Source organism: Choloepus didactylus, chromosome 14, assembly GCF_015220235.1.
Source record: "Choloepus didactylus isolate mChoDid1 chromosome 14, mChoDid1.pri, whole genome shotgun sequence".
Lineage (NCBI taxonomy): Eukaryota > Metazoa > Chordata > Mammalia > Pilosa > Megalonychidae > Choloepus > Choloepus didactylus.
In genome coordinates, this window is record NC_051320.1 from 22,798,473 (window position 1) to 22,808,346 (window position 9,874).

General features: G+C 39.7%; 1 long non-coding RNA gene across 3 annotated transcripts in view; it reads right to left on the reverse strand.

The window, feature by feature from the left end:
* LOC119508963 overlaps nt 1-9,874 on the reverse strand; it is a 70,126-nt gene that overhangs the window by 31,839 nt on the left and 28,413 nt on the right. The gene's annotated exons all lie outside the window — the stretch shown is intronic.

Here is a 9,874-nt window from a genome sequence, read left to right on the forward strand (position 1 = left end):
AGGAAAAAAAGAATTTGACAGAAAATATTCCAGAGGAAGCGCAGTTTCTGGAATTACTAATAAAAAAATCTTAGGCCAACTATCATATATAGGATCAATGAACTAAATGAAAACATGGACAAAGAACTAAAAGAAATCAGGAAAACAATGTGTATTAGTTAGGGTTCTCTAGGAAAACAGAACCAACAGGGGAAATTGGTAAATATGAGATTTTATAAAAGTATCTCACGCAACTGTAGGGATGCACGAGTCCAAATTCTGTAGGGCAGGCAGCAAGCTGGCAACTCCGATGAAGGTCATCAATGAACTCCCCAGGAGAGGCTGGCTGACTGAAGAGGAAGTGAAAGTTCTCTCTCTTCTCCCTTAAAAGTCTTCAACTGATTGGATTAAATCCAGCTGATTGTATTCTCTCATTGCAGAAGGCACGACCTTAGTTGATACAATCATCCACAGGTGCAATCAACTGACTGATGATTTAATAAACCAGCTTTTTGGTTTGTTAACCAGCCACAAATGTCCTTGTAGTAACGGTTAGGCCAGTGCTTGCTTGACCAGACACCTGGGCACCATCACCTGGCCAAATTGACACATGAACCTAACCATCCCATAATGTATGAGCAAACGGAGAATTTCAATAAGTTAGTAAGTATAAAAAAGCACCAAATGGAAACTCTAGAACTTAAAAGTACAATAACTCAATAGAAGTGAAAAACTCAGTAGAGGGGCTCAAGAGCAGATTGAAGAAGGCAGAAGAAAGGATTAGCAATTGAAATTGTCTAGGTTGAGGAGCAGAAAGAAAAACACATTAAAAAAAACAAATGAACAGAGCCTGAAGAACCAGTGGGACACCATCAAGTGTACCAATACATGCACCACAGGAATCCCAGAAGAAGAGAGAGAAAAAGGGCCAGAAAAAAATATTTGAAGAAACAGTAGCAAAAAAACTTCCCAAATCTGATGAGAGATATGGATACACAAATCCAAGATACTCAACGAACACCAGCCAGGATGAACCCAGACAGGTTTATACCAAGACGCATATGATCAAACTGTCCAATGCCAAGAACAAAGACAAAATATTAAAAATAGCAACAGAGAAGCTATGCATCACATATAAGAGATCCTTAATAAGATTCACATCCAATTTCTCAATAGAAACCATGGAAGCCAGAAGGCAGTGGGGAGGACATACTCAATGTGCTGAAATAAAAAAATCTATTACCCAAAAATAATATACCTGGCAAAGCTGTCCTAAAAAAATGAGGGAGAAATTAAGATATTTCTGGAGAAACAAAAACCAAGGAGTTCATTACCACTAGACCTGCCTCACAGGAAGTGGTAAAGGGAGTCCTCCATATTGAAAGGAAAGGACTTTAGACAGTATCTCGATGCTGGATGAAGACATAAAGATCTCCAGTGTAAGTAGCAATAAAGGAAAATATAAAAGCCAATATTATTTCATTTTTCATTTGTAATACTGTCTTTTATGTCTTATAAGCTTTAAAATTCAAATGCATAAAAAACAAGTGTAAATATTTTATTGGGCCCACAATACATAAATATATAATTTGTGACAAGAACAACATAAAAGGGAGGGATGGAGAGATATAGGTACTGTGCATGTGTAAACTACTGAAGTCAAGTTGGAATCAACACAAACTAAATTGAAATAGAAATTAGTAGGCTAAATATAATCCCCGTGGTACCCATAAAGAAAATATCTTAAAAAGGAAAGGAAAAGTGATTCAAAATTATAAAAGAGCATATAAACAAAAAGGAAGGGAGAAATAGAGGGAAATAAAAGGTGTAATACTTACAAAAAATAATTAGCAAAATGGCAAAAGTAAATCTAGCCTTATCAGCAATTTCCCTAACGTAAATGGATTAAACTCCCAAACAAAAGGCAGAGAGTGGCAGAATGGATAATGAAACATGACCCAACTATATGCTGTTTACAAGACACCCATCTTAGATCTACAGATGCAAATACGTTGAAAGTGAAAGGATGGGGAAAATTTTCATGCAAATAGTAATCAAAAGAGAACAGGAGTGGTTATATTAATATCAGACAAAACATACTTACAGTCAAACACAGTTATAAGAGACAAAGAAGGACATTACACATCAATAAAAGGATCAATTCAACAAGAAGATTTAACAATTATAAACATATATGCACATAACAGCAGAGCACCAAAATATATGAAGCAAACACTGACAGAATTGATGGGGGAAATAGACAATCCTACAATAATGATTGGAGATTTCAATACACCACTTTCAACACTGGATAGAACATCTAAACAGATGATCAATAAGGAAATGGAGGACATGATCAACTCTATAAACCAAGTAAACCTAACTGACAGATGTAGAACATTTCACCCAACAATAGCAGAATACTCATTCTTTTCAAGTACCAGTCTCCATATGTCTCCATATGTTAGGGCACAGGAGAAGTCTAAATAAGTTTTAAAGTATTGAAATTACAAAAAGTAACCTCTCTGACCACAATGGGACGAAGTTATAAATCAATAATAGAAGCAAAACTGGAAAATTTACAAATACATGGAAATTAAATAGTACACTCTTAAGTAACTAATGGGTTAAAGAAGAAATTACAAGAGAAATTAGAAAATACTTAGTGACAAATGAAAATAAAGACATAGCAAAAATTATGGGGTATAGTGAAGGCAAATCTCAGAGGGAAATTTATAGCAATGAATGTCTATATTTAAAAATAGGTCCTGCCTCAGGACCTTTGCGTTTGCTATATCCTTACCAAAGAAGACTTCCTTCAGATACTTGCAGACTAACTTCCTCTCTTCCCTCAAGCCTTTACTCCAGATCACCTTTTGATGAGGTCTTTCCTGCCACCTTATTTAAAATTTCAAACCCTCACCCTATACTTCACATCTCTCTTCCTTACTTTATTTTTTCTCCTTTTTTAAGCTACCACTATCTAATACACTTTATGTTTTAGTGACTTATGTACCATCTGGCTCACTCAGTAGAAAGTAAGCCCCACAAGCTTACATTTCATCATCCCCAGTGCTTGGCATATAGTAGGTGTTCAAGATCTGTTGATAAAAATGAACGAACGACACATGAATGAGCCTCAAAAGCATGCTAAGTGAAAGAAATTGTACACAAAAGCCACATATGGTTTGATTCCCTTTATATGAAATGGGTAAATCCATGGAACAGAATGCAGATTAGTGTTTTCCAGAGGCTGGGGGAAGGGGGAAAATGGGGAAATGACTACTAACGAGTATGGGGTTTCCTTTGGGAATGATGAAAATGTTTGGAACTAGATAGAGATGGTGGTTACACAACATTATGAATGTAGTAAATGCCACTGACTTGTACATATAAAATGGCTAATTGTATGTTATATGAATTTTACCTCACTCAAGAAAAAGCTGAAGCTGGCTGAGTCAGTACTTTACCACCCTCAGAGCACAGGTTGGGGGTCCTGGATACCTCAGTTACAACCACAACAGGACAGACTGTGAACTGCCTGTTAAAATCCAGTCTCCTTTGCGGGAAACGACTCCTGGGGATGAGCCTGGACCCAGCACTGTGGGATTGAGAAAATCTTCTTGACCAAAAGGGAGAAAAGAGATGAAACAAAATAAGGTTTCAGTGGCTGAGATATTTCAAATGGAGTCGAGAGGTTACTCTGGAGGGTATTCTTATGCGCTCTACAGATACCACCTTTTAGTCTTTAGTGTGTTGGAATGCCTGGAGGGAAATACCTGAAGCTGAACTGCAACCCAGTGACCTTGATTCTTGAAGATGACTGCATATCTATGTAGTTTGCACAGAGTGACTGTGATTGCATAACTATGTAGCTTGCACAGTGTGAAAACCTTGTGGCTTGCACTCCCTTTATCTATGGACAGATGAGCGGAAAAATAGGGACAAAAATTAGATGAAGAATAGGGTGGGATAGAGGGGATAGAAAGATTTGGGTGTTCTTTTTTGCTTTTATTTTTATTTTGGAGTAAGGAAAACGTTCAAAGATTGATTCTGGTGATGAATGCACAACTGTATCACGGTGCTGTGAATAATGGATTGTACACTGTGGATGACTGTAAGTTGTATGAATATATATCAGTAAAACTGTATTTTAAAAAAAGTAAATGAACAATGTGGGGAGGAGGGAATGGGATGTTTTGGACATTCTTTTTTATTTAATTTTTATTTTTTGGAATAATAAAAATGTTCAAAGATTGAGATGATGAATGCACAACTATATGATGATACTGTAAACAACTAATTGTACACTTTGGATTATTGTAGGTTATATGAATATATCTCAATAAAATTACATTTAGAAAATCCAATCTCCTTCCAAGTCAGGGCCACATCGCAAACCTGGTGTCCTCTCACTTACGCCATCAACTCAATAACTTGAGTAAATGCCTGCTAGTGAATCAGGCTCTGAGAATTGTTCATGGCAAAGCTCAGCAGCTCATTTTCAAACTATTTTCTTCCAAATAAATGTCGTGATAGATTGTTCTTCCTTCCTGAACTTTTCCCCAGGAGAAACTGCAGCAGTGCTTAAGAGCACAAGCTTTGGAGGCAGGCTTCTGGTCCTGGCTGGACATCTTAACAGCTCTAGGATCTTAGACCCTGGTTCTCAACAGGGACAATTTCGCACACACACACCACCCCCCCAAGGGACATTTTGAAATGTTTTTGGCTGAGGGGATGCTACTGGCCTCTAATGGGTAAAGGGCAGGAAGGCTGCTAAACATCCTACAATGCACAGGGCATCCCCTCACAAAAGAATGATCTCACCCAAAATGTCCATGGTGCCAAGGTTGAAAAACCTTCCCTTGGTAGATCACTAAGCTGGTCTGGGTCTCAGTGTTCTCATGTAAAGTGGTGATACTAGTACTGTGCCAACTAACAGAGTTGTAAAAATAAAATAGTGACTATAAGGTTCATTGCACAGTGCCTGGCATATGAGAAGTTCTAACTTTTGGATGTATTATTAGGTTATGCCTGTCTGATCATCTAAGTGATTACAGAGCATGATGGGACCAGGTGAGCTTTTTCCTCTTACTCAAGCTCTGGCCGGGAGCTTCTAACATGCAAGCATCACTGGACACAAGAAGAGTAAGGCATGTTCATCACCATGGTTAGAAAACCCACTCCAATAGGGTTGCCAGGCTTAGCCAACAAAAGCACAGGATGTCCAGGTGGATTTGAATTTCAGGTAAATAAAGAATTTTTTAGCATAAGTATATCCCACTCAATATTTGGGACATACACTTTAAAGAAAACCTATTCCTCATTTATTTGAAATTAAAATTTAACTGGGTTTCCTGTATTTTACCTGGCAAGTCTACACTCCAAGTACCTGCCCTCTCTCTGATCAGGAAAGTCTTTTTGTGCACAAAGAACCTTGCTTTGCATAAGTTAAAGATCAACACACACCCCCTCACTCTCAAAGAGGAACTGAAAGGAGGTTATGCCTACTAAAATTACAAGAGTATCTCTAATTTCACAAAGTAAGTCACTGAAAATTAAACACGGCAGTTCCTCCGAGGTCTAAAGCCTGGACGTGTATGCTGAGAAGTGACTGCTCTGACTCAGGGACTCACTTATGCAAATGGCACCTTGCAAGGGCTGATGTATAAAGCACCTGGTACATAATAGGTGTTTGAAAGTAATATCATCCACGTGGTATCTGGCCCTTGACAGGGTTCAGTGAGTGCAGGGTGAATGCAAGCCACTGGCCACAGGGAAGGAGTGGAGAAAAGTCGAACCCTCCCCAGACAGCCGCTAAATCAGCAGCCCCCCACCCAGCCCATATATGCCTGGGAACCACCCCAGACTTTCAATTTCAGAAACCCTGGGGTTGAGGCAGAGGTCTGGGATATTTATCAAGATGCTTAGTGGGTCTGCTGAGCTGCCAGGGCTAAGAACCAGGGATCAAAATCTTGGAGGAGGACCCTGTCAAGAACCCTCTTCTTTTCCTTGTTCATCAGAGGCTCTCAGCAGGCTTGTTAAACCACAGACTGCTGGGTTCCACCCCAGATTTCTGGTTCAGTAGGCTATGGGGCAGGACCTGAGAATTTGCATGTCTACCCAGTTCCCCAGATGAGACCCAGGCTGCTGTCTGGGGACCACTCTGCTTTACATCAGCATCTGCCCCTAGCTGCATATTATAATCACTGGGGTGCTTTTACACATCTATGCCTGGGCCCTGGAGAATCGGATTTAAATAGTCTAGGGCAGGACCTGCCATTCTCATGTGTTAGGAGCTTCTGGTGTCCTTACATGAACTCTCTGCCCTAACCACCAAGGGTGGTCCTGGGGCCAGCATCACGGCTCACTACAAGCGAGTTAGAAACAGTCCCTCAGGCCCAGCTACAGAACAAGAATCTACATTTCAGCAAGATTCCCGAGTGATTCCTGTGCACAGTGCAGTCTGAGAAACGCTGCTTAGGTTTTGGCCTAAATGTAACTTCCAGAGCAAGCTTCTAGGTGCCTTGCTGGTGTAGATCCCCAGAGCTCTTGGGCTGGAAGAAGAAACAGAGAGAGATCCAGCTCACTCAGCCCTTCCCTTCAGCCAAAGAGATAACCAAGCATTTTGCAGAGCATACAAGAAAGAAATAAAGTCTTCCCTTGACACCAATTGACTTACCCTTTGAGTAAGTGTAGAAGCAAATTTTTAATGTGGAAGTTAGTGGACATCTGGGAGCAAATAGGAACCTCACTGGAAGATGGGAGTAGAGGACCCCACACTGGAGAAGAATCTGCTGTCTTAGCCTTGTCTGGGCAGGATCTGTCACAAGGACTTATAGTTGTAATATCAGCTTACTATTGCCTATGGATTATAGAGTGGTTGCTTTCCAAAATGAGGACGCAGCCATTCTCAACAAATCCTTCTATTTTTACAAAATCCTGAAAAAATGCACTTCATTCCTCCACCCATTGTAGTGTAAAATACCTGGGCTAGGAGGACACTACCTGACTAATAAATGGTCAGCATTATGGGCTCATAGCACAAAAGCCAAACAGGATCATTTTAACAAAAAAAGATAAAAGGTTGATAATACCTAGTGTGTCCACACACTATTGGTGAAAGTGTCAACTGATGCAGAAATTTTAGAAGGCAATTTAGAGAAATCCCTGAAAATTTTTACCATGCAGATGCCATAATCCAGCACTTCCACAACTACAAATGTAGCCTACAGAAATACTAGAAGACATGCATAAAGATAAATAGACAAGGATTTACTTAGCAGCATTGTTTCTAAAACAAAACAAAAAAAAAAATGGAAATAAGCCATAGGTCATCAGAACTACATGTGTGTGCACATGTGTGTGGATGACTCCATTTCTGTTTTTTAAAAACCTATATATATACATGTATATATGCATGAATAACATGAAAAAATCTGGAAGGATACCCACCCATCTGTAAACAGTTGCTTTTAGGACATGGGATTAGATCTGAGAAATTGGTTTCCCTTTTTACTGTATACTCCCCTATAATTTTTGAATATGTTATAATAAACATGCATTGCTTTTATATTTAAAAGCATTTTAAACTGATAAAAATTATTTCTTAAGGATTTGGTTTTCTCTGGGTGTGTCCTCACATTAGCACTGTTTGTTTTGTGGTTCAGGCTCATTCATTAGACAAAATACAATATCATTGATTAGGTTTGAGCTTTCTTAGATAAAACTTAATCCAGTTGGATTCTCTGAGATTAAAATCCTGGTAACCCTGATTGGCTTTTGGATATCCTCAGAGGGCTCTTAACTTCAAATTAACACCAGGTCCTTGAACTACAGTTGTGTCTTTTGGCCCCTGCCTTAAAACTTGCCTCTTCGTAAGCATTTGGTTAACTGAAACCGGTTTGCTAATGCTGCCATTATGCAAAACACCAGAAATGGATTGGCTTTTATAAAGGGGGTTTGTTTGGTTACAAATTTACAGTCTGAAAGCCATGAAAATGTCCAAATTAATGCAGCATCACAAGTATACCTTCATCAAAGGAAGGTCAATAACGTCCAGAAATCCTCTGTTAGCTTGGAATGCACACGGCTGGCATCTGCTTGCTCCCAGGTTTCATTTCAAAATGGCATTCTCCAAAATGTCAGCATCAGCTTTCAACGGCCATTTTCAAAATGTCTCTCTAAGCTACAGCACTGTCTGGGCCTGTGTGGCTCTTTTTAAAGTACTCCAGTAATCAATCAAGACCCACACTCAATGGGTGGGGCCACACCTCCATGGAAATAATTCAATCAAATGTATTACCCACAGTTGGGTGGGTCACATCTCCATGGAAACAACCTAATCCAAAGATTCCAACCTAATCAACACTAACATGTCTCTCCCCACAAGACTGCATTAAAGAACATGGTGTTTGGGGGATATAATACATCCAAACCAGCATGCCAGTTCACCCCAATTCTGTTCTTAATCTCTCGTTTCTTCTTTTTTTTTTTTTTTTATGTAAAGGTAGATATTTGCATTTAGCTTTGTTAAATTTCATCTTGTGTATTCCAGTCTGTTAACATGATTTTGGATCTTGCCTTTTATTGTACTAGATAGTCCTCTAAGTTTCATAGTACCTAAAATTTTCTCACTGTGAAGGTTGTAAAATCTATAGACACAAAGAAGTGTTTTAGAAAGTACTATTTTTAGTTGAAAATGATTGAAACCTACTTAAACTAAGCCAAAAGGAAATTTATCAGATGGAGACAGGGGTGTCTCACTCACCCCAAGATAAGGAATGAGGCCAGGCCTGAGAGAGAGAAGCCAGGAAATGGGAAATTATCAAGCCCAGACAAAACTCTCCCCCTCCTTTATCTGCCCTTTACACTCTCCTGCTCTTCCCTCTCTGACCCCTCAGTCCTCCCTCATCCCCCCACCCCATCCGTCCCACTTCAGCGTGCACATGGCTGCACAGCCACCAAGTATAGGCCACAGCGAAAAGTATTCATCCCCATTCCCTGGCTAAAAATCCTTACACTGGCTGTGGACTCAGGCCCAGTCCCTTCTAGACACCAGTTCCATTTATTTGTACTGCACCCCCTTCCCACCCCTGTTGGTCCAGGAACCCCCCTTCCCACCTTCCCTATGTCCGCGTGGCCTCCAAGACCAAGAGTAGAGCCTCCCAGGCCCAGTTCAGTTCCCATGAGGCAGCGGTTCGGGTTGGGGTCCACCCAGGCCTCAGCAAATATGGCCAAGGGGTCAAGTTCAGGTCAAACAAACCTGGCCTCCCAGAACCATCCTCTGTGGCAGGTGCAATTCTGAGGGAAATAGGTGTCATATTTCCAACTCCCTGATGAGTAAATGTCCCCAAATTTGTCTACTACAGAAATATCAATGGACACCGAGCTCTCAATTTCCAAGTCTAAGGTGCTTGGTTTAGGTCCACCTAGGGCTCAAAGCAGCCAAGAAGGCTTTGGAGATAAAGAATAGAGAATGATTTAGCGGTTAAGGGTAATGACTTTAGAGTCAGGCTGGGGATTAACTCCTAATTCAGCTACAAACTAGCTATTTCAATTTTATGTAAATCACTCAATCTCTTTATGACTCAGGTCCTCATCTATAATATTGTAAAACTAGTTCACTGTGCAGTTATAGATAGTAAATAAGATATCAGGTTACCTAGCTCATGGCAAGCATTTAATAAATGGTAACTATCATTATTAATATTATTAAATCATCATCATCATGAAGAAGTAAAGCTGTATTAGTGTAATGAAAGGCAGTGGGCTTGGCATGATATATATACACATATTTCACTCATAACTTTATTTTTGTGTATATAGGAAAATATGGGATAATATATAGGTTTCATAGTATAAACATATAGGATGTGTATAGGAATATAGGATA